Source organism: Pelodiscus sinensis, chromosome 8 (assembly GCF_052426305.1).
Source record: "Pelodiscus sinensis isolate ZL-2025 chromosome 8, ASM5242630v1, whole genome shotgun sequence".
NCBI classification, from domain to species: Eukaryota; Metazoa; Chordata; order Testudines; family Trionychidae; genus Pelodiscus; species Pelodiscus sinensis.
This window is the reverse complement of record NC_143059.1, coordinates 53210592-53236459: the sequence shown is the minus strand read 5'-3', so window position 1 is coordinate 53236459 and position 25868 is coordinate 53210592. Positions and strand designations below refer to the sequence as shown.

Here is a 25868-nt window from a genome sequence, read left to right as displayed (position 1 = left end):
TGAGTTTATATGTGGAGGTCTGGTGTAGTATTTATGTTTATAGTTTAACTGTCATTTTTAACATTTCAGGGAGCCATGTATAGGGGTGAAATAATTCAAAATCTGATATTCTCAATGGATATGTCTACACGGTAGCATTACTTCAGAATAACTGACGTTATTTTGAAATATCAAATGTGCATCTACATAGCAAGCCATTATTTTGACTTAATGTTGAGCTGAAGGACTTCTTACTCCAACTCCTATAACCCTCATTTTACAAGAAGTAAGGGAAGTTGAAGGAAGAGTGTTCTTCCTTCGACTTCCTGCTGTGCCAAAAGCCGAATTAAGCTATTTCGACTTCAGCTACTCAACTGACATAGCTGAAGTTGCGTATCTTAATTCGACTTTTGCCCTGCTGTGTAGACATGCCCACAGTGTTTCAGTTCTCTGGAGGATAGAAACAGCAAGAAACTAGATCTTATCTAAATCTGGCCCTGTAAGTGGCTCCCTGAGGGCCACACTGAGAAACTCTTATTCACACCTTCTCAAATGAGTAATTCCACTAAACTGCTGAGATTACTCAGATGAGCAATTGTACCTCAACACAAGTAAAGCAACTTCTGAAGCATTAGATAGATATTGTAAATATCTATAACAATATCTGCTTATTTAGGGCTGGACCAAGTACCTTCTTTTCAGCTTTCTTCAAACTCTGCCTCTGAGATGTTGCTTAATTCCCTTCAGTATCGACTCATTTAGAATTACATACGCATCCACAAAAAGACAAAATCTGCATTTTCCCATTGATGTCCTCCAAAACTGACTTTGTAGTATTTGCTAGAGAACAACTGTCTACTTATGATATTCAAAAATAATTATTCTTAAGTCTAAATTAACATCGAGTCAGAGGCTCAGGTTAAAATTTATTTTAGTCCATGATTTCTCAAAGTTCCTTCACATTCCAGCCTTCTCTTGGTGGCTTCCTCTGTCCCCTCCCACTTCCGAGGGGTTTCTAGAAAGGACTGTGGTAGCAAGGCTGTGGTGTCATGCAGTCAAGCAGCAGCCTCCACAAGTGCTTCTAGCCATCTTCTCGGATAGAACATCTACCTTATCTCTTGCTTCCCTCCTACCCTGTGAAAATCAGGATGTGAAACTGACTCCTTAGTGCTCACATTTGGAGCTGAGAACTAGGAAGAACGAAAGAGAGAAGTTCCAGTGATTCTGAGCCATGATGTTTAACTAAGGGCTTCTATGAGCCTCCTCCAGAGTATCTCTGGTCTCACCACAGTTCTTTTCTGAAGCAACATCATGAGAAGAACTAGCCCAAATATTGATTCCTGACACAGCTTCAAAGCTGACATCAGTCCCTCTGCTATTTGGAAATACAACTGTGCCAGCTAGTTTGTCAGTGCATAACAACGAATGATTCCTCAGTGCAAACACAGAAGCTAGAAAACTCATTCCTGTTACATGGGAAAATCCGTATCAACAAGTTACATGACCTATTTACAGTACTGCCATCTCCAAGCACTTGAAAATCATGAGTTAGGGCTCCCAGAATCATGGCTTAAAAATTATTAGATTTGTTTTATAAAATGTTAGGTTCTTTCTCTTTGTCGACTGGGTTCTGTGTCTTTAGGGAGCACTTGCTTCACATTTTCAAGCATTTCTTGGCAATGGTAACAAGACTAGTAATGCATTTCTTTGTATGAGACGCTCAGCTTTCATTTAAAATCTCTTGACTCCAGTGACTGGGGATTTAAGAAACATTGTGAGAGTTGGCAACACTGTGATTACCTCACATTACTTGATTAACGTGCATCAACCCTGTTTTAGAGACAGCAACATTTGAATATGTATCCTTCCAAAGAAAAGACAAACCAAAGGTCTATGGATACTGGTAACCATTTCTTGGCTTCTCCATGAATTTAAAGAACCCCTCCTAGAATTCTATCTGTGACTGGGCTGTCCAATGCAAAACAACTCACTTATAAGCACTAGTGGACATTTAAAACTTGCCTTTTTTGTCCTGGTGAGGTTACTTTTTCCATCCTTCACATGAAATCTTGATGTTGCACTTCTACCCCTTGATATACCCTCTTTGGGTTCTGAAGCTACTTTGGCTATTTGATGTAAAGTGATTTATGTTTCATTTTATTTTAGCTCCATGAAATACTTTTACTATTATGATTCTCTACTAAAGGGGCCTCTCATTGCTTAGAAAAGTAGGTGAGAAAGAAAAATTAATATTTCTGACTCTCTCTCAAGTTAGTAAAAGTTGACTCAGTGCTACAGTGTCTCTCGGACGGGGTTTTGTTGTTTGAATATTAGAAGACTTGTTTCTCTGAATGGGCATACTCCATGTTAGACATGTTTCCTCTTTTTTTAAAATGGACCAGTGTAAACTAGAACAGCTCCATTGAGGGCCAGCTGGCAGCAGCTGAGGATATGTTTCAATCAATCTTCAGTCATAGAAAAAGTAAATAATATTCTACCCTCAATAAAATCATGCAATTCTCATTAGCAACAGTAGGAATTATATGTGCATATCAAAGGGTTCCTTAATTAGCTCTCTTGCTACAGAGATGATCTCATTTGAGAAGATATTTTATATTCTGCAACTCTTCAGGGAACTTGTCTCCCCCCATATATGTAAAGCAGCATGCACACCTTTGGCATCATGTGAGTAAATAATAACACCTAGTAAAATGATGTATTTATTACAGGAAAAAGTCTATGCAAAGTGTATACTGTACCAACTTTTTAACAACTGTAAATGTTGGTATTGTATACACTACTGAAAATATTTGCAAAATATTTTGAAATCCTTAAGGATGAAAACTACTTAAAAACTGTACTGATTTTATTCTGAAATGTTAGACCACAGTAACATGACCAAAATATGACTTTCCTACCAGAAGTTACATCAGGCAAAAAGGCTTAATAATGGTTCCATTCACCAATTATGTAAATATTAAGTTGTTGCATGGGTGACACTGATGATTGGACCATCCCTGACAAATACATTAATTTAAAGCATAAGAGCTCATTCTATTCTTACATCAAACCATGCTCCATCTCTCCTACGCCAGCTTTAAACTGAGCAGAAATAGATCTACCAACAGTCCTCTTGTTTACTGCAAACATTTGGCCTACCCATATCCAATAGGATGCCCAATTTATACTGTGCAACAAGTGTAAGATTTCACTCTTCTCTTGAGTCCTTCCTTATTGATTAGTTTGTAGCATGTATCTGCTGTCAACTAATACATGAGAGAATATTCTAGTGGTCATATTTTTCTAGGTCAATATGAAGAGCATGCCTGGAAAAACTAACAGCACATAGTACTAAAGGAGAAATCATTGTTTTTATACTAAAGCATGGGGGCGGGGCAATAATTTTTGATTGGCGGTCACTCCAAAATTTTGGCATGTGGTAAGGGACTGTACTTTTCTATGGAGGGACTGCAGGGTCTGGAACAGAGATTGGATGTAGAAGGGAGCTCCGGGTAAGAGAGAGGGGTACAGGAAAGGGTGTGAGGTCTGAGAGGGATTTTTAGTGACGGAGGGGGGTCACAGCACACAAAGCTCTCCCCTCACCCCGAATGTTGCAGAGAAGCAAATGGAGCAGCCAGCTTCTGAGCTGGCTCCCTGCCTGTGGATCCAGCGGCTTGGGCCATGGGCCAGAATGAAAGGCTTGGCAGGCCGAATCCAGCCCCTGGGCTATCTCTTGCCCATCCCTGTACTACAGTCAGTGTATTGTCCATAGATAGAATGGAAAATGGTACAAATCTTAAGAACTACAGCGATAGGATTCTTATAAATATCAGAGTAGATAGTTAATGGGTGTTGCTTTTAGAAGTTTGTCTGTGAGACTAATGTTGAAGTTTTACTCCGTCACAACTTGGACAAACTCCAGTTGGGAAGAACTGAGTATGGGCATCAGGATCTGTCCCTGATGTGCACAAGCAGACATTGTGAAATTAGTGTTGAATGGCTGAGTTTAATAGGCACATGATAATGTCAGAACTTCCAGGATTTCTTCAATAACTGAAAATTATTCTGTCAATATGACAGACAAGTACTATGCCTTATAAATGAGATCAGGGTCAAATTAAGAAAGGAATTTCAGGGACTGCAGCCTATGGTCCTGGGTTAACGGGGCCCCTCTTAGCCAAGGGCCTGGGGCTACAGCCACTAAAGCCCCTGTGTTCTGAACCAGCCTGCCAGCGGGGATGGAGGGGTAGGGGGAAGGGGAGGGGATAGGGAGCTGTGTGCGCTGCCATTCCTCCCTCCTCAGCTAAAGCCAAGTCATGGTGCCTCACAATGCCTTCAGCTTGAGGCTCCACCCTTCAGCTCCCATTGGCCAGGAATCGCAGCCAGTGGGAACAGCAAGGGTGGTGCCTACAGCCAAGCAAAGGCCGCATGGAGCCACCTGTTCCTGCCCCCAGCAAATGGGAGCTGCCCCAGGTAAAAAGCCGTGAGTCCTCTCCTGCACTTAAGTCCCTAATTCCTGTCCAGACACTCCACCCTAATCCAGAACCCCAGCCCTGAGCCCCTCTCACACCCTAGCTCTCTCCTAGACCCCACACATCGACCCTCAACCCCCTCCTGTACCCTAACTCCCGCTGACACGATGCACCCCACCCCAACCTCCTTCCATAAGCCCTCTCCTGCATTCCTATAGCCCCCTCCTGCATCCCAAATGCCTCATCCTCAAACCCACTGCAGAGCCCACACCCCCAGCTGAAGCCCTTAATCCCTCCCGCACCCATCCTGCTGCCTCAACCCAGGGCCTCCTCCCACACTGAACCCTTTGTTTTTGGCCCTGCACCAGAGCCTAAGGGGCCCCACAAAATGTAATAGCACTGGGTCCCCAAAAGAGTTAATCCAGCCCTGAATGAGTTATCCTTAAAAAGAATAAAGTTCAACTTAATACTCCCTAACTAATTTGAATTTACATGCTAAGAAGCAGTGTGTTCCAGTGAAGTCAATGGGTCTACTTGTGTAAGTGCCACTCCTTATGAATAAGGGTTGAAAAATCAGGACCTGCTGTCTGTAATTTTGACTTTCAGTTCAGTTCTAACATTATTATTTTTAAAATCTAATTTTATTGTGTCCGAATTACAGCATTGTCACAGTACACAAGCAGCATGCACACAGCTAAAACAATAGCTCGAATGTAATGAGGGTGCTGGCAAACCAATCGATCACGTAAAAAGAGTTTGTATTTTAAAAAAGTTAGAAATACTTTCTTTGTCAAAATATGTAAGAGTATGTACTATAGTCATAAAATAGTTTGGGAAGTCTCAGGATAAATTTGTTTCCAAAGACTTCAGATTTATTAAATTGCTCACTTCAATATATGTATATATAGACAAAGATCAGATCTACTACATATAATTAATATATATTCATTTAGTTTCATAGGTTTACAGCCAGAGTAGTTAATTTTATAGAGATCTAGGGCCTGCTCCAGCACCCACTGAAATCAATGACAAAACTTCCTTTCACTTGGATCACAGCTATTGTCTAAATTATTTAGCCCGCATTTAGCCTTTTAGATAGAAAGTATGAAAAATGTTTGCAATTTTACCCAGTCTATGCCCCTCCTCACCTGTATCCAATAATAACAATTCATCAAAAATCTCTATGTGAAAAATAATTTTGACCAACACAGCATATACAATGAGCAACAGAAACTGTGGGTGAATAAGTTTCAAAATGAATCTATCAATAATTTTAAAGCTTCTTTAAACATGATCCTTTCTTTGTGCAAAATGCTCTCTATTGCATTATATTTCAATTATAACACAACTGATATTTCAATAAATGGATTATCTTTTCTAGGTTAATGGAGATGTTACAAAGACTAATGTAGATTTTTCTTTTAAGGCTTTCTGTGTCTTCCTAATTGTAATGGATTTTCAGTTCTTGCACTTGATGGTATGTTTTGACATCTATTTAATAGTATTAAAACTTGCCCTTTCAAAAATGTTACACGATATTGCTTTTTAATGGCTGTGACAAAAAAAAAAACCTATAATGAATTTTAGTAACATACACTTGCAGTGACATCATGACATGTATGACTATTATCAAACACAGAAAGCTTGATAATAGGCTTCAGTGCTAATAAGGTTATCACACAAATATAAAACCCTGATCACTCAGAAGTTTTGCCACTTTTGTACATCATTGTGACACAAAAAATGACTAGAGCATCCAACCTTGCTCAACTGTCAGACACTGTCCCAAAGAAATAAAAGAACATATTTCACACCTAGGCTACGTCTACATTGGCCCCTATTACGGAATAGGGATGCAAATGTAGAACTTTGGAAGAGGCAAATGCGCGGGGGATTTTCATTTTCATGGCCGCCGCTTTTTTCCGGCTTGGAGATAAGCCGGAGAAAAGCGTCCAGACTGGCGCGATCCTCCGGAATAAAGCCCTATTCCGGAGGATCTCTTATTCCGCGCATTTGTCTATTCCAAAGTTCTACATTATCATGCCTATTCCGTAATAGGCAGCCAGTGTAGACACAGCCCTACAGTTTTACATCCAGAGCACTTTGCAAAGGTGGATAAGTATTATTATTCCCTATTTCATACATGAGGTAACTAAGGCCCAGAGAGGAAAAATGACTTGCCCATGGTCACATAGTCAGTGATAAAGTTGGGACTAGCACCCACATCTCTCGACCCCAAGTACAATGCTCTAGGCAAGTTAGAGACAGTCTAAATAAATAGGACCATAAGCTTTGAGCCACATGCAGAATAAAAGGCAAAACATGGCCACATAACTAGGCTACTGGGGAGGTGCATTACTGACATGCAACAGAACATGACTTTCTGATCTCTCAAGTGAACCAGAGCTGGAACTAAGAAGCCTTAATACTTTTCATGATGGAAGTGCCCTAGTTAGGCAACTGAATTCCAGGACACAAATACTGCAAACACGTCAAAAGACCACTTCAAAGTAATAGGGGATTTGCTTTATACCACTCCACTGTTACAAGGGAATCCTCAGGGGCTATGCCTAGACTGCAGAGTTTTTCCGGGATACCTCCAGTATCCCAGAAAAGCTCTGCCATATCCACGGAATGCGTCCACTTTTTTGGAACAGTTTCCAAAAAAGCAGGAACATTCTTTCATCACCCCTGTATTCCTTTCGGGGAGAAGAATAAGAGACATTCCGAAAAAGGAGGTTTTTCCGAAATTTGTCCCTGTGTAGACAGGCCAAATTTCAGAAAAGCCTCTTCCGAAAAAAAAAGCAGAAAAAGATACACAAATTGTGCTTTGCAATTTGCGTATTTTTTTCCGATAAAACTCTGCAGTCTAGACGTAGCCAGGTGGTTTAGAGCTGGCATTGCATCTCCTCTACCAGGGGTGGGCAATAAGACGGCAGTGACAATCACAGTGGCATGCCAGGGTTAGCATCCGTCAAGCTGCTGCTATTATATTTACCTGTGTCTCTGCTGGCATGGGTGCTTGCAGCTCCCATTGGCTGCAGATTGCCATTCCTAACCAGCAGGAGTTGCAGGAAGTGGCACACACCAGGACACTGCTTCCTGCAGCTCCCATTGGCCGGGAATGGCGATCTAGGACCAACAGGAGCTACAATCACCCGTACCAGCAAACACCAGGTAAATACAGCAGCAGTGGCCAGTGAGGGACTAAACCTGGTGAAGTGGATCCAGCCCACGGGCCAGTATTTACCCACCACTGTCCTATACCAAACACACACACACACACACACACACACTCTCTCTCTGGTTACTTACTAAAGGTACAAAATGATGGAAAATAAGATTTGGTGATTGTCAACAAATTTGATGATTTATACCAGTTTTAAGGATTTTTGTGACTGCAGTTTCAGTAAAGGAGCTGAGAATTGGCCAGGTATGAAAGTTGAGCTATCCTTTTACCCCTAAAAATAATATCCTCCCAGGTGAGACTTAAAACACATTAGTAAAGTTCCATCGGGAAACAAATCTTGTTAATGCTTGTACAGTAAGACAGGAGAACTTCAATCTCCACAAGTGTTGCTATTCAGGTACCTTTCCCTTTCACTAAATTTGCATAAAAGCACCAAAATGCTGAGGAGAAGTACAAGAGAATAGCACAAGCATGTAGGGACAAAATGTAGAAAGGCTAATGCACAAAATGAGTTACACCTAGCAAGGGACATAAAATGCAATAACAGAGCACAAGAAAAATTGAAAGAAAGTGTAAGTCCTCTCCTCAAGTGGGGTAGGCAAGCCAATAATGGATAATATCAAGAAGGTCAAGGTATTTAATGCCTGTTTTGCCTCAGTCCTCTTCTTGATCCTGTGGCCTTCCAGGCATCCATCCACTCTCCAGTATAAATGAAAAGCAGACTGCTCTCATTTATGCTGGCTGGTATGTGAGTAACTCTCTGGAGCTACTGACAGCCAGCATAAATGAGAGCGGTCTGCTTTTCATTTATATTTGAGAGTGGACGGATGCCTGAAAGGCCACAGAATGAAGATGAGGACTGAAGAAAAACAGGTATGAAATACTTAGGCCTTCTTGATATTATCCATTATTAGCTCACCTACCCCACTAAGTAGAGGATCTACACTTTCCTTCTTCTTTCTCTTGCTCCCTATGTATTTATAGAAACTCTTCTTATTGCATTTTATGTCCCTTGCTAGGTGTAACTCATTTTGGGCATTAGCCTTTCTACATTTTGTCCCTACATGCTTGTGCTATTCTCTTGTTATTCTCCTTAGCAGTTTGGTGCTTTTATGCAAATTTAGTGAAAAGGAAAGGTACCTGATTAACCGCTGTCAAGACTGAAGCACTCCTGTCTTATATCACAAGCAATCACAAGGTTTGCTTTTCCATGGGACTTCAATAATGTGCTTTAAGTCTGACCTGGAAGGATATTATATTTAGGGGTAAAATGATAGCTCCATCTTCACACCCATCCAATTCTCAGTTCCTTTACCAGTTGTACATTCTGTCCTTGATTTAAGTCCAAGAAACGTTCCAAAAAACTTGGACTTATAGCGAAACAACTTAAAGCGGGGAATTTTTTTCCCTTGGCTGACTTCCATTTGTGCAAATCAGGGTTTTTCTTTAGCGCGACTTAAGAACAGGGAAAGGGAGAACTTATAATGCATCAGTTCTTTCAAGCGTTAACAACTTTAGTGTGGAGCGGATGTGTACCGGGGTGACTTATAGCAGGGATGCCCTGTACTGGTAAACACCATAAAGACTTCTGGTCATTTCCGACTACTCTGGTTTTGAATTGGCAACCAAGAAAATTAGCAAAATTTTAAATTGCTATATCAACAACTGCTAAATTTAATTTTGAACAAAGCCTTGTTTTTGTAAAGATATGGCACAAAAGTAAAATTTTCACATCACTGTAGTACCTACAGCACAGTATAATTTAAAAAGTGCTAAATATTTGGCTGCCAAAAGCAAACCTTATGGCCAAGTTCAATGAAAATAAAGAATTACAAAACCCAAAGGATGACTCACATTGGCTACAGTAGAGCAACACAATGCTACTGCTATATTTAACTTTTGGAAAGTAAAAAACACGACCCAGGTTAGCTTGGGGTCTTTTTTGGTACAATGGACAAAATGGGCACAACAGGTTCTGTATTCATTATTCTAATTTTTAACCTTCAGTTTAAATACAGTTATTACTACAAAATTACACTGGGACGAATTTGTCCCCATGCTATTAAGAATGATTGGTGCTTGTTATAGTTTCTATACTTCTGCATTTATTAATGGTAAAACAATTTCTTCCCCAAAGTGCCTATGTGATAGCAGGTTTTCTCTGCTGCAAATCTTATTAGACAAACTTTAGAACCCATGAAACAACCTATTTGAACCAACAGAAGTTCTGGATGTGAATTAATTGCTGAGTCAGGCACTTCATTTTCAAAATAAATTTAACCTATTAATGACTTGAAAATGCATGTATGCAAACCTTGCAATACTGAAGTCCAGAGGTTCATACCAACAGGACTGACTTTCAAAATTAAACTCTTTCTTGGAAATGTTGTCTTTCTAAATGTGGACAATCTATAAAACTATGGAAAAAAATCAGATCAGCCTCATGATCTGTTACTCAGTTTACTGTACCAAAGCCATATTCTGCATTACTAGCCTAAGCAAATAGCTAGTCGCAGTCAGGTGGGATGTGAATGTGAATTTGTAGCATAACCTTGTTATAAAACAATGAATTCCCTCATCATATGTATATCATGCATATTACTGATATGCAAAATAGCAGAACGGAAATTGTGAAGCCTAATTCTGGTCTTCCTTACACCAGTAAAAATCAGGAGTAACTAACTCAATGGAATACAGGAAAACTTTTGCAGAACTGGCGTGAAAGGGGAATCAGCGTTTCAATGAAAACAGTCCTGATTCACACCATCAAAATCAAGTCCATGCTCTACATGACATATAATGAGTCCTGTCACTGCAGAGGTGTCCAGAGTTTAGAGAGGGCCAAAAAACAAGTAGGTAGATAGATTCATTAGATTTCTCTCTGAAATGTCATATTTGTCTCTCCTAGGCATTTCTATATACACATCACTGTCGCTTCTAGTCTAACAAGAATGCCCATAGGACTGCATTCAGAATAGCACTAATAGTATAGGCCTACAATTTGCACTCTGATAAAATTGAATTCATAATATTCATGGGCATCGTGTGCAAATTTTCCTACATACTAATGACTGCTATCTATTTGCAGTCATTCTGGTTCACGACTTCGTAGTGGCTGATACAATCACAATCTCACAAGAGTAGTATGGTGGAAAATTCCCTTCTATTATGCTGATTAGTTTATATTTAGCTCTCCTAGGATCAGACACACAGGAGAGGCTGTTAGTATGATATTTCTTAAATGGCCTTGCAAGGACCTCTGCAATGCAAAACACAAGTTCCTGGTGCAGATTGCCAAACATGCCCACCCTTTGCCCTCAGCAGCAAGGAGAAGAGAGGGAAGAATTCAAGAAATGACTCTCACGGTCACAAGTTTTAACCATGGTGATATGATATGAAATTCTTCAAAGTGGAACCTTTGAAATGCAAAGTCCTCCAAGGCCCTTCAAGTATTTTTAGTTTCCCTAGTTGTTTCTGCCACATATCCTTCACCCTCTCTTCCCGGTCAGGGTAAGAGTGGTAAAAAGCAACACCACCACTCTCTGGCCTTAAAACAGATGCCCTTAACTCTTCACGAGTTCCGTTGTACAAACATCTCTTAGCTCTTTCATGCTACCTTGGCTGTCTTGCTTCTCCATGGTACCAGAAAAAGCAAGAACTTGTTCTCGGTGTTTTTTCAACCTACGATACAGAGTTGCTGAGATCATTCTTTCCCTCCTTCTCACAATATGTCAAGAGTATCCCAAACCGCTAGGCTAGCTCTGTGCGCTAAACCCTTTAAATACCAGGGAACAACTTTGGCAGTTCTCACTGCTTCACGTATTTGGTCCAAATTTTGCCCTGATGTAGACTGATGTTAACCCCAAAGAATTTAAATTTGGTTAATCACATTAGTGTGTAAGTGAATCAGAAGCAGACCAATTAACTCAGTTGTGTTCATTTGTTTTGTTTTTCCTTCTTTAACAGGGACTTTGTAGGAAAAGCAAGCAAATATATTTCCTCTACAGAGTAAAGGAGAAAAACCTTGTAGAATTTTGGGAGAAAGGAAAAGATGGAAGAAACAGCTTCAAAGCAGCCTGTCAAGAAATCAGAAATAGAAAAGTCATGTAAAATGGACAAATTGTACAAAACAAAGTTACACCTCTATTCATTCACTGGAAATGCTTCTTCAAACCAGTTCTCACAAATCTTATATTGATTCTGGCGAAAGCTGTATGCCTTTTTGCATAGGTGTTGGAACTAGGGGTGCAGCGAGTGCTGCAGCATCCCGTGGCTTGAAGTGTTTTCCATTATATAGAAAATTTACAGTTTGGTTCAATGGCTTACAGCACCCCTACTCTAAAAACTGTTCCAGCACCTCTGACTTATTGTGCCATTAAATTGTTGAAATCGAATCACAACTTATTATATTGAAAAATACACAAAATTTATATAAATAATTATATACATAATTGTAGCGGACCCAATATATTTAGATGTATATATCAAAATCCTAGCCTAAGTCCATTCTGGATCTGATTTGTACACTGCCTGCTCAGTCAGTATATACTGAATATGAGCTAGAGAAGGCAGTGAATCAGATCTTGATTCCTTTATAGCAGGAATCAGGTTCAGATTAGATCAGTGTTTCTCAACCTTTTTTTTCATAAAGTACCCCCTTTAAAAAAAATAAAATTATAAGTACCTCTAGTACCTACAGTTTTCAGACACACACACTTTTTTTCTACCATTGCAACACATTTGTTTAAACAACTTAATCGTAGCCAGGCAGGTGATGAAATTTTTAAGTATAAAAAGTACAAAAATAATAAAGTGCTATAAAATTTAAAACAAAAATTCAGTTTTCTCCAAATTTAAGTTTCCCCCTCCCCCGACTTCTCTCGAGCACCTCTGAGGGTACGCATACCACTGGTTGAGAAACACTGGATTAGATAGTGCCACATTAAGCTCGTGGAAAAACCCCACAGTTCTGCCTTATGAGCAAGGCTCGACAAATCACTAAATCTACACGCCCGTGGCAAGTAGATTTTAGCCGGTCGCCCCGTTCACCAGCGGCGCGCGCATGCGCAATGCGGGTCTTGTGCATGCGCAGTGTGAGGCTGGTGAATAGGTTTCGCTGCCGTTTCTCAAGCCCTGCTTCTGAGATAGAATTTTCATGCAAGTTGGTCTCTAAAATCCTGTCTGTATCCAAACCAAAAACAGGAAATAAATCCCTTCCTGTTTTATATCTGTCCTGGATAAAAAAAAATTGAATCTGGAGATTCAAAACCGAAAATTACTTTCCCACTTCTGAAACATAAAGGAGCGCAAGCAATTCCTGCTGTGGCTCATCTCTTTCTGTGACTGTATGTAGCACAATGTGTTTTTGGTAGCCATTCTAAAGCCAATTTAATTTGGAGAGGGAAATTCTACTTCTGACGGTGAGAGAAAGAAGCACTTGTATGGCAGATGTGGGTTTCTTTTAATGGCAGCTGTATGAAGCATGTAGTAAATAGCACCTTTGACTGCCCCAACCTGCATTCTGCTTCTCAATGCAGTTACATCAGGGCTACTTCTAACATTCCAAACCTCTGAGCAGCTTCAAACAGCCTTAACAGTGCTGCTTAAAGTGGTCTAGGAAAAGGGGATACATATGGGGAAGAATCAAAATCTAGGTGATGCATCTTTGATAAAACAGTGCTTAAAGTGTGCCCTTCAGCCACCTGGCTCTGGCTATGTCTATACTACACAGATCTATCGGAAAAAGGTATGCAAATTGAGCTTTGCAATTTGTGTACCTTTTTCCGATAGCTTTTTCAGAAGAGGCTTTTCCAAAATTTGGCCTGTCTACACTGGGTCAAATTTCGGAAGAGCCCTTCTTCCTTGTGGGAGGAGAAAGACAAGGCTTCCAAAAAAGCGCGTCTGCTCTTCCACAAAAAGAAGTGGAAGAGAAGACGCGATCCCTGGATGTGGTGGAGCTTTTCTATCCTGTAAAAACCCCGTAGTGTAGACATAGCCTCGGTTTGGGCGCTTGAGGGTGTTGAGTCTGGGACCCTTTGCAAACTCTCTCTCTCTCTCTTTCTCTCTCTCTCTCTCACACACATACTTCAAGTTCTGTGCTTTTGTTTTTATTTTTTTTAATGACAAAGAAATGTTCCTCATTTTCTCTTTAAACATGGAATATTCCTCCAAAAAATAATGGAGCTGAACAAAGCGTTCAAATTTTGAAATGTTTGACATTTTTCCTTTTAAGTATTTGGGTTTTTTGTTTTTTGGGTAACCCAAAAATTTTCAACTGAAATTGTGTCTTAAATTTTCTGTGTTTTCAACCAGATCTAGTAAATATATAATTCTAGATCTGCTGCGGGTTGAAGGCACTCAGCATCTTACAGGACTGGACACTTCGTTAGTTGAGAAGTATTACAGTGACATATTCTGTATTTTAATATTCTGACATGTATGGTTCAGAAATCATACCCAAGCTGCCAGGAAAGGGACAGGGTTGAGCAGACCAGGCCATGCAGCTGCCATGTGCATCACTGCTGTTTAGAAAATGGCTCCTTCCAGAAGAGGATGAAAAATGTATAAAAGGTGATGGAACTAAATAGAAGAGAAGAAGAATATATAAAGCCATTCAACGTGCTCAGTATTTTTACAAAGATGGTGATTCCGAGATAATGTTACAGTACTTTTGAAATTTACACGCATCTTTTAATTTGTCAAAATAAACTCTTACTGCTGTTCAAGCATTTAAAAAGAAAACATCCCATTTGGTTTGAGTATCCAGCTGAAGCTCAGTTTATCAGCATATTATATAAAAAAATATGCCTACCCTTTTTTATGTCACATTAGAAGGATTTTTAAGCAGATGGGCATATTTCCAAATACAAAGCCAGCTGAAGACTGCTAAAGATATATATGCTGGCTGCATAGAAAATGAACTCTTTGAACTACTCATTGTGTGTGAGCTTGCACTCTGCTACAAACAATATATATATTATTTGGTGTGAATTAAACTAAATCTTTTAGGACTCTTGCGGAGAAAAGTTTAAACAATACAAAGAAAATGGTAACCTCTAAGTACTTTGAACAACACTATATAATGTATTCAATTCCATTTGACTTCTCTATAAAGATAGTCAGTCTGTGCTTCATTACCCTGTGTTGGACTGAGTCACCTAATGATACTTAGATAAGCCCCTCACGCCTCTTACCAGGAAGTAAAATTATACAATATGGCTACCAACAGAAAGAAATAATCACAGATTCATATAAACGGAAGAGACCTCAGGAGGTCACCAAGTCCAACCCCTTGCCCAAAGCAGGACCAACCCCCAAAAAACATCCCAGCCAAGGCTTTGTCAAGCCGGGACTTAAAAACCTCTAGGGATGAAGATGTTACCACCTCCCTAGTAACCCATTCCAGTGCTTCACCACCATCCTGGTAAAATAATTTTTGCTAATGTCCAACCTAGACCTCTCCCACTGCAACTTAAGACCACTGCTCCTTGTTCTGCCATCTGTCACTACTGAGAACAGCCTCTCTCCATCCTCTTTGGAACCTCCCGTCAAGTAGTTAAAGGCTGCTATCAAATCCCCCTCAATCTTCTCTTCTGTAGACTAAACAAGCCCAAATCCCTCAGTCTCTCCTTGTAAATCATGTACCAAACTCAGGATAATGTTAAAGAAATGAGGGACTCACAGAAGGGAAAAGTTTTAAATGGCTAAAGATGGTTTGGCATGTGTTTCAGTCAATACGATACATTCAGTCAAATGTCCATGCTGCTGTGCATTTAATTCTTGGTACAGCTCAGTGCAATGTTCCCTGTAAGCTGTGTGCTTGTGCATCCACACAGGAGGGATTTAAATGCCACCCACTTGATTATCAGAGCACTCACAACTAGCTTTTGTGTTTCTATTGGTGGTGCACATTAGGGATATAATCATGTAGTCGATCAACCAATTAACTGATAAGCAAAAGCTTATAGGTTAATTCAGCATTTCTCCAACTGTGGGTTGCGACCCCCCTGGGGATCGTGAACAACTTAGAGGGGGGTCGCAGCTGGATTCAGTTTTTCACTTGCGACCCCTCTCTCCCGGGCCACGAAGAGCAGCGGGGTAGCGGAAGGCAGCCACTGGCAAGCCATGCAGTGTGGCCAGGGCCGCGGGACTCCAGGAGCGCAGCTCAGCTGCAGCAGGAGGCAAGGCGGCGGGAGAGTGAGGCCGGCGCCAGAGCACACATGCAAAAGGCCGGCTGGGGCACGGTTGCCGAGCGACCGAACGCTTCCCCAGCTGGGAGAGGGCAGGGTCCCTCAGGCAGCGGGCTGGGGGACTGGGTCGGGGCAGAGGACCCAGAGGTAAATAAGGGCACGTGGAGGTCAGAGGAGCAGGCAGAGGAGACACCGGAGATGAGTGGAAGACGGAGGAGAGGAGAGAGAGAAGGAACCAAAGGGACGCGGAGAAGAAAAGAGGCACAGAAGAGAAAGAGAGGGGGAAGGAGCCTGCAGCGGGGAAGGGCGTTGAGGACCGCAAATGCCTTGAAGGAACCCCAGGAGGGCAAGGAGTCTGGTGAGAAGGAGGGAAGAAGCGACCCAGGGCAATGAGGGTGGGGGGGGGTCATACACATTCATTTAGCATTTTAGGGGGTCATGGTATCACAAAGTTTGAGAACCCCTGGGTTAATTCTATAGACTACAGGCATTTCCCTCCCCTCCCCCTTCCAGAAAAGTTTTTAGCAGGTTGGCCCTCAGCCCAGCTCAGTCCTGGCTTGCGATGGGTCTGGGACCTACCCCTGCTGCAGCTCTGCATTTAAAGTGTATCAGGAGGCGGGCAGGCAGCCCGACTCAGTCCCAGCTCGCGCTGGGTACAGGAGCTCAGAGCCCCGCCTAGATGGGGGCTGCTGCCTCTTTATCAGAGGCAGCAGCAAAAGGTGACAGGAAGCCGGTTCTCATAGGGAGCTAGTTTTTAAATGGGCTCCCCTTGCGGACCAGCTCCCACCTGACATCCCGTGCTACTGCCCCTGATACAGAGGCAGCAGTATGGAGTGGCAGGGGGCTCCTCAGGCATGAGGCTGGAGCGCCCTGGCTCCCAGCCCCACCCGTGGAGACTATAAGACTTCATGAGGTTACTCGACTATTCAATTAACTGATATTTAACATCCCTAGTGCACATTCGCACATGCCTCAGAACACATACAAATTATTCTGCACTTGGATGGAAAAAATCTGCACACGAATGAAAAGATTATAGGGAACACTGGCTAGATGTATCAGAGCTGGTGGATTGAAATTTAAACATTATTTTCAATCTGGAAGGATAGTGGAATAAATTGAACCCTTTGGGGAAAAATATTAACCAGCAGAGCAAACTAATCCCAACACAAGGGAATTTCACTACAGCCCAAACTTATGAAGGGCAACCCCGTCCTCTTCCCCTTCCATTGGTTAGATATATGAATTTCTTTTGAAGCTGTTTTTCTGCAATGAAGGTACATCAAAGCATCTAACTGATGCCATTCTCTTGGCACATGCCACCTTCACCATTATATTTCACTTGGTTTTATAACTTGATACAGCTGCTCTGTAGCCAACTGATATACCACTAATGTCTCCTGAACTTTGGGCAGTCCTTATGCACTGTGCTGCTTGGAATATGAATGAAAGTAATCTTACATCATTACAGCAAAGTTATAATATACCCATGATCCAAAAAAATGGGTAATAAAACAAATATGGAAATACACATAGTTTGTAAATACACACAGTTTGTTTCCATCCCCAATTTATATTATGGTGGGAAAAGTGCACAGAGTATTAACCTTAAATAACCCAGTCTCAAATATTAGCTGTACTGTGTTTGCCACCGAGTGTATTAGAATTAAGATGAAACCAGATTCTATGATCAAACTGAGAACAAATATAATAATTTCACAAGACTAGATGTTTCCTTTGTCAGCATTAGTAATGAGTTCTCATATGCAGGATTTTCTCTGCTAACAGGATCATATACCATATGGACTAGTTAATGCTGCTGCCATCTATTTGCATCCTGTAAGTAGGCACAGCAAGAAACCAGTCCTGCTATTACCACTGAGTAGAGGGATTAGTACACATGCAAGGAAGTCATATGGAAGTGTGCTATCATGTTTTAAAGAGAAAAAGTCATTTGAACATCTCTGTCAGCATATACCAAACATTTGTACTGGCCTTATGACAACCCCAAAAAAGATAAGGGTGCAATAAATCCTACTGCTGTATTTGACAACAGCCAACCATGGCACTAATTTGCTTTGAATATAGGAAAGTATACACCAGCTTGTACAAAAGCACTGATACACATGCACCTAAAGTTAAAATGTACAGTTTACTATTGGGTATCTTACAGTCAAGAAATGTAAAGTGTCTATAATGCTAGAGAGTATAGCCTATAGGAGGCAGAATGCCATTTATCATAGGCAGCTAAGAGCTGTTCTTTGTTCACCATCTAAGTACAGTCTGTCTAAAATCTACACTGAGGCATAAAGAACTGAAGGGCTGTATTTCAGCAATATAATGCCTGAGGAGTTAAAAGAGAAATAATAGCCAGTTACAGTAGCTTCAGAAAATACCGTTGCTACAGTATGTGGGACCAACATATACAGACAGCACTCTGGACAAACGTTATTATGAGGAAAACTACATAGCACGTCAGCTTTGCAAGCCTGTTTATGCTCAGATAGATTTACGTCTTTCTTTTAACCCTCAGAGAAAAGCTATCAAGCTTGGGGAATAAACTCCCCCTGAGACTGACAAATCAATGACGTACTACCAAAATGTGACTTTACAAGAACCTTTCAAGGACAGACAGATCCTATCGCCATGTGCAAATGCAAAGCATGCCATTTTCAACCAGCACAAGCAGTAAAGCAACAAATCCTTTCTACCACACTTCCAGTTGCCATTCCCAATGGAAAGCAGCAGCCACCGCATGGGCCCGGTCCCAAAGTAATAAGCCAAAATAATACAAAACCTGCGCTGCTCCGTACCCAGATCTTTGGGCTACAAGCAAAGTTCAGTAAACAAAAGCACTGTCTTGTGATAATGCCAAAACTTTTCGGAAAGCTGCCGCCCCCTCCCTATGGCACCCCCCTCCTCTTTGCTCCTCTCTAGCAACTGCTCTGTGATGACAGCCGAGAAAGATGAAGTTATAAACCGGATAAGACGAATACCGCAGGCTCAATCATCCCCCTGGCTCGCTGCCTCTTTTTCTGAATGCAAAGATCAGACTTTTTAGCAGCAGTGGGACCCTGCTCGCTGGCTTGCTTCGTTTGGACTCACCCGGGCACTTCCCTGCCCCATCCCTTCAGTTACAGGCGAGCAAGCCACGCACAAAGAGAAACAAAACGAAACAAAAATAGCCTCCACCTCAAGCCATCAGGCCAGTCTCTCTTTCTCCCTCTCTCCCTCCAAGAAGAGAATAAAAGTGTCTCAGGCAGCTCCACTATTTTACACATTGCAACAATATCTGCCCAGGGTCAGACCACTGGAGGGGGGAGAGATGGGAAAAAGGGGAGAGGAAAGCAGGCAAAGGCCCAGCAGGTAATAAAGAAAGCGACCCATCGCACGGGATCTCTTACTCTGCCTCTTGGTATTAAGCCCCCATCCTCCAGCACGCGGCTGTGGGTCTCCCCGCTACGATCTGCAGCATCTGTCTCCAGAAGGAGCCTGCGCGACTCCCCTGCTGGCTCCGGAGTGCTTCGTGCCGATCTACTAAGAGGGAGGAAATAGGCTTGTCACTTCCTGAACTGTTCTCAACTAGTCCCTTTAAAACGCACCGAAGGGCAGGGCGGCGCGGCTGCCGCGTCGAGGTTACATTTCATTGCACCCGCGGGCTGGTCATCAGCTGGCCCCGGCAGCCTCCCGACTTCAGCGTGGTGCACCCTGGAGCGGTGGCGTGGAGGGGCCGGGAGCCGCTTTTCTCCGTGTCAGAAGGGGGGGTGGCTTGGAAACGTCTTGAGTCTGACTTTGGCTAGAGGGCGTTGTGCGCTGGGCAATGTGCAATGTGCCGCCTGGGCGCCGGGGAGCCGGGCGGCACGGGGGAGCATCCCCCCAACAAGCCTACCCGCGTGTCTGGGCGCCGCCCCGGGCCATCGCCTTGCCTCCTCTGTCTTCGGGGCGGGAAGCTGGGTCGTGGCTTTACCCCAAATCTGCTGCTAGGGTCTGGTGTCCCCGGGCAGCAGCAGCCCCCATGAGTCTAAAGAAGTGGGCTGTGCCCACGAAAGCTCATGATACCAGCTACCTGTTTTGTTAGTCTTTGAGATGCTACTAGACTATTTTTTTTAAGTTTTTCCTGTTCCAGACTAACTCAGCTACCCCTCTGAAGCCTCTAAAGTTTTTGTCACATTCCATCAAGGAAGAGGGGTGTGCGAGTGTTTTTTTGATCCATGGTATCTAAGCATCCCTCCCCTGCCCCATCGTTCACAGCTCGGAGGGGGGAGACGGGCTGTTTATGTTAACCTGAAGCAGCACCCATATGTTAGTGATGTTTTGCTGTTTGCTATTGTCAAGCAAAACATTTTAAGTACCCTGGTTGTCTTTAGGTCAGGCATCCAAGCTTTATATCCAGTGTAAACAATTCCTAATTAAAATTATCTATGGATGAGTGAGTGTATGTTTTCAGGCGCATTTTAGAAATTGGCATTGCTTGCTCATCTGATACATATTGCAATTGCTTTACACAAGGTAATGAAGTCAACTTTACATTTAACAGAATAATGTTTTAAGTAAAAAGTTTATATTAAGAAGTGCTACCCTGCTCTACTTATTCTCTTTTATCATTTAAAACCCTCTAAAGGAGTTTTAAACCCCTGTAGTTTGACCACTTGTGTATTCACTAATGCAAAAAGGCCAGACATTTGATTGTGGGACTTTTCTGACTATTCCTTGGGGTCTAATCAGCTATCCAGTGAAGTTTGTACCACATAAATGTAAAATAAAAAATTAAAGGCTTTGTCTGTACAATGAGATTTTGAACTTGTGTATGCTCCTACAATTCTAATTCACCATCACCAAAGCATACTGGAATTTTATTTATTCTAAATGCATCATTCTCAGAGTCTTAAGAGTTAACATTGATTTTATTATGTCAAAAATTAGAACTAGCAAGTAATAGTAGGGAAATACCTGGGTCTACTCACTACTCCCACCAGATATTGCTGCAGGGTAATGAGATTAAGAAGTCTGAGGCAACTTGATACAAACTGTTCCAAAGCTTTGTTCTTTCAGCCTTCAGGATAAATGTAACTTTTATCCCAGGAAATAGCATTACTTATTACATTTTTAAAAATCTGGCAACCAGATCATGCGGAAGTGTAATCCAGTTGGGGGCGTGGCTTCTCCTCCTCCTTGTCTCTGGGCGGACACTCTGCCTCACTGCATGATGACCAGGTGCCAGACTTGCAAAATCAGCAAAGCAACCAGCTCCATGAGCACGGGTCTCTGACTGACAAACACAGTCAGCCTATGCCCTGGGTGCATCAAAGAAAGGCAAGGGCCCCACCCAGAAGATGAAACCTCTGACCACCCCCCTTTTCCTGTCTTGTAGCATCCTTCTCCCCTGCCCCTAGTGGGGAGAGATGGTTGCCTCTTCCTTTCCCCCCAGCTTCCTCTGCTACTTGCTGCAATGGAGAAGTGCTCTACCTCTGCTGAGCTTGTGGTCCGCCCCTGCTACTGCCCCTGACACCTCTGCAGCTGACTTCTCGACCTCTAATTCGAACTCCACCATTGCCATGGTTGCCATCCCTCTGGCTCAGGGGGAGCCCCCTTCTCAGCCAGTAAAAAGGACCAGGGGAACAAGAAGGGCAAGGTCCCCACCCAGAAGGTGAAACCTCCCATGGTTGGGACACCCCCACTGCCAATGTCCACCATAGTCCCTTTCTCCCCTGCTGTTCCCTCCACCAGCTCTTCCCTCTGTTCCACCTATGGTCCCCACAGCACATGCTCAGGTGGCTGCAGCCCCTCCACATGCCGCTGCATCCTCTGCCCCAACCACTGCCTCCAGCTCCATCTTCAGAAAACAGGGGCCCTTCTCCTCCCTGATCAGGAGGCATGACATCCATTGCCTCCTGGTATCAGCCTTGCCTCACCTTGAAATCTATGTGCCAGCATTTGTGCAGGTGATGGGGCCTCGAAGACATACGGGAAGGTCATCTTCCTGGCATTGTAGGCCGCCACCCAGGAAGCAATAGAGAGGAGCCTGGCGGTGGGGGACATGTACCAGCCCCTCAAACCTCTGGAGGACAGGTGATGCTGACCTCCATTCCACCCTTCCTTCCATATGGTGCCCTCTTGCCTATCCTCTCCACCCTGGGGAAGCCCACCTCCATCATTAGCCTTCTCCCAGCTACCCCAGCAGTGTGTGACAAGGCAGTGCGCAAGTGGTCCTTCCTGGTGCCCTACAAGGGTACCCACTATCGGGTCCATTACTACTCGAGTGAGGCCTGATGCTACATCTGTCATATCTGAAGGGACTGCCCCTCCCTGCCCTGGAGAGGCATCAGGGACCCCCAAGACGCAGGAGGGCCCTGGCCCTGCCACAACCAGTGCCCCTGGTGGCCTGGCTCTTACAAATGCCCCTCCTTCTGCCATTGCTCCTGCTCAGGCTCCAGAGATAGCTCCTCTGCTACACCTAGGCAAGTGGGCAAGCCCTGTCTTTGCTGGCTGCTGTTTGGTGGGGCCTGTGGAGGAGAAGGTGGTGGGGTTGTTGCTGGGGGCAAGAGAGCCCCCATTACTCTTCCCTTGCCTCCGGGACCCCTACATCCATTGCCTGTGCCCTCTTGCACTCCCCCTCCTAATCAGCCCTCTGCTTTCACCTTGAGGGGCTGGCCACTTGTCTGGGGCAAGTGCAGTGTCCGCAAGTCCCCTCTGATGAGAAGGGTGAAGAGTCCCTCTGCCACATCTTCTACCGAGCCCAGCAGGTGGTCTAGGCCGAGACCATCATGGCAGCAGGAATGGGCAGGGATGGTCTGTGGATGGCATCTCACTCATGGCCACTGAGCGCCTACAGGCAACAGCCAGGCCAGAGCCCATGGGCAAATCCCCCGCCTTTGGGGCAGAGTGGCTGCCCTCCCTTCCTGATGGGGCAGACTCCAACAGGCCTAATGCTATGTTTGCAGATGCTCTGCTTGTTGCGGTGCCTGGGCCTGGTGTTGGTGAGCACTCCCTTCCCCTCCCTGGCCCCTCGGTCCCAGAACCCAGTCGAGGGGCGCCGTACCTCGATGGTTTAGCTGCTGGGAAATATAATCTTATTTCTGCCTGTGACCCTGCCCCACCCCTGACTCCAGTCCAACCCATCTCCACTGCTGGCCCCAGCTCCACTCCTATTTCCACCACCAGCCCCATTCCCATTTCCATTCCCAATGTGCTGTCCACTCCCCTCCCCTCCACTTCCCATGCTGCTGTTGCCCCCAGGGTTGTTTTGTTCCCTTACTTGTAGATATCCCTTTGAGGGCAGTTTTCCTGTCTCCCCTTCCTGATCCTGTAGGGGCTGCTCTCTTCCCTCCACTGCTCCCTCCCTTGCTCGGGATGGGGATAGGGACGGGCTGCATCGCACCAATGCTGCACCAGGGGTCCACCCCTTGTTTGTCTCTGTTGGCAGTAAGGTCCTCCCACAGGCTTGACAAGAGAATGGCAGTGAATCTACTGCTCTGTCCCTCGCTGTGGGGCGGTCTGCACCACTTCCTCACAGACACCCGTGGATCTCAGGGGAAGGTGCAGCCTGCTCTTCAGTGCCTGGGGGCGCTTCCAGCTTGTCCCTTGGACTGCAAGGGCTCTTTCGCAGGAGGAGAGGGAGGACACCAAGGCAAGACATCGCCACCTAGTGGCAGGCCCACAAATTCTGTCTCCCTGTTGGCTTTCAGGGTTGGGAGCAGATTGTTGCAGGCTCTGTGGGGAGCTATTGACACCCCTGCCCGTGAGGATCCTCTCTAGCCCTCATCATGAAACTCACCATCTTTGCCCCCTTAAACACCTGGGGTGGATCTCCCCAGGAGCTGGGTGCTTTCCTGTCTTCAGGAGAGGAGTTTCTCTGTAATCTTCCTGCAGAAGACCCACATAGCTGCAGCCATCAAGGCTAGCTGGAGTGGGAGACATTAGCCACTGCCCACCTGCCAATTCAGCTGGGGTGGCCACCCTGTTCTCCCCTGATCTATGATCTGAGGTTCTGGGAGTCCCCAAGGCTACCTGCTGCATGTCCAGGCCTGCAGGGAGGGGCTGACATCTTTGCCTCAAATGCAGGCCTGGACCATGTGCAATTCTATTGGCAGGCATCCACCTTCCTCAACACCTTGGGTCATGAGTGTCTGGTCCTGGGCTTGGACTTCAACACCACCCTTGAGGACCAGGATTACTCTGGACTTGAGAACTGCCAAAGCACCATGAGTGTTTGCAGGGAGATCCTGCATCATCACTCCGTGGTGGACATTTGGCAAAACCACCACCTGGATGACAATACCACCTTCATCTATGTCACATCACTCCCAATTGGACTGCATCTACCTATCCCATTTCTATCTAGCATGAGCCCACTCCTCCAGATGGCCTTGTGTCAGACCACCAGTTGGTGGCCATGATGCCTCCCTACATTTGGAGAGGTGGAGCCAGCCTATTGGCACTTTAATAACAGTTTGCTGGAGAATGTGGGCTTTATGGCATTCTTCCAGGAGTTCTGGATGGCTTGGCAGGGGCAGTGGCCCACCTTTCCCTTGGCACAGTGGTGGTAGGCTGTGGGGAAAGTGCATGCCCAGTTGGACTGCCACAACTACACCTGGGCCTCCACCTGGCTGAGAGATGCAGTGATAAAGCAGCTGAACAGGAGCTCTTAGAGCTAGAGAGGCATCTGGCCACCAGTCCTGGGGATCTACCCCACTGCAGAGCATAGCAGCAGAAGCAGGAGGAGCTCTGGGCCGTGGAAGAACACCAGGCCCAGTATTGGAGCTCTCCTGGACTATGACAGGAGGAACTGGGTGCATCCCTGAGCACTTGGTCAATTCATGCGACTTTCAACCTTTCATGTGTATACTCCAGGAGATCACGGTGGCTTCCCCCTTCCCCCCTTTCCTTTTCATGGAGAGATCCCTGCAAGAGGCTCTCTGGAACTTTTTATCGGGCCCCTGTTCTACAAGCTGCCCGGTTCCTCCTCTCCTCCTTCTTGGGCCTCCTCCCTTTTGTAATCTGAGCCAGCTGCATAACCTGCAGCAGGTTTGCTTCCAGACTGCTTCAGGACAAGCTGTACACCCTCCATTTCCTCACTCTCAGGTTCCACCCCGACACCAAATGGTGGGACGATCCACCACATGTGGAAGGTGAGGAGCCCCAGTAAGCCAGCCTCTACTCCACTCTGCTCCCACAGCCCACCAGAGATACCAGGTGACAGCTCCCTCACAGAGTTGTGAGCACAGGCATGTACCTGTTGTGGTTAAGCCCCATTCCCAACCCTTCTGCGACGTGAGAGCCCAGTGCACACCTATCTCAACTGGACCCAGTTGTAGTCCCTTTTCCAGCTCCTCTAGAACCTCTTATTGAAGCTCTGGCTGTACTTCTCCCTGCACCTGTTTATTCTGCACACCCTATCCATGGTCCCACAAAATCATGAGATCTCCTTGTCAACCTCCTCCAGCAGTCTGCGATGTCCTGCTGCCTGGTCCCCCCTCTCCTCTTGCTAAAGAGCCCTTGTCGCCAGAAGGCAAGTTGAAACACTAAGAGGATGCTGGATGAGGGGGTGCTCTGCAACAGTGGGGCCTATTTCCACTTGTCCCTAATCTCACATATTCAGGCAGAATTCCTCTCGTCAGTGTCCACTGCCTCCTTGGATAGCTTTGAGAAGCAGTGGGCAATGTCCGGGGTGTTCTCCGCTCAGTGTCTCCTATGGAGCCCTCATTTTGAACCTATGACCGGCACTCCTAACCCTGCTTTCCGTTAGTTATCCCCTGTATTTATATGGTTGCTTAGTTCAGTGGTCCCTCTTGCAAGGTCCCTCTTTAGAAGTGGGCAGGCTTGCACCCATGACCAGGAATGCTGCAGTATTTACTAATATGGGCATTTTTTCAATGCTCATTATCCCCTGCAATTAAATGATGCAGCTCAACCTGTGATTATTTTGAAGACCTCTGTTAACTTCCTAAATTTCTAATAGGAGGACTATATTGACTCCTGCTGGCATACTCTGATCCCCTTGCAAACATTTGGCTCATCAATCTGGTCCTAAACACTGCA

The 25868-nt window shown here is 44.5% G+C and overlaps 1 protein-coding gene across 5 annotated transcripts in view; it reads right to left on the bottom strand.

Annotated features, from left to right (window-relative positions):
* Window positions 1-19618, bottom strand: part of FAM53B (family with sequence similarity 53 member B) — a 153260-nt gene extending 133642 nt beyond the window's left edge. Inside the window, exons 1-2 of one of the 5 annotated variants that reach the window (XM_075935297.2) lie at window positions 19471-19613; window positions 19023-19367 (exon numbers count right to left, since the gene is read on the bottom strand). The gene's annotated coding sequence lies outside the window, so the exon portion shown is untranslated. Of the gene's footprint in view, window positions 1-18935 lie in introns of all 5 variants that reach the window. The other 4 variants (XM_075935296.2, XM_075935295.2, XM_089780186.1 and 1 more) reach the window with 4 other exon arrangements.
* Between the last annotated feature and the right edge of the window lie 6250 nt (window positions 19619-25868).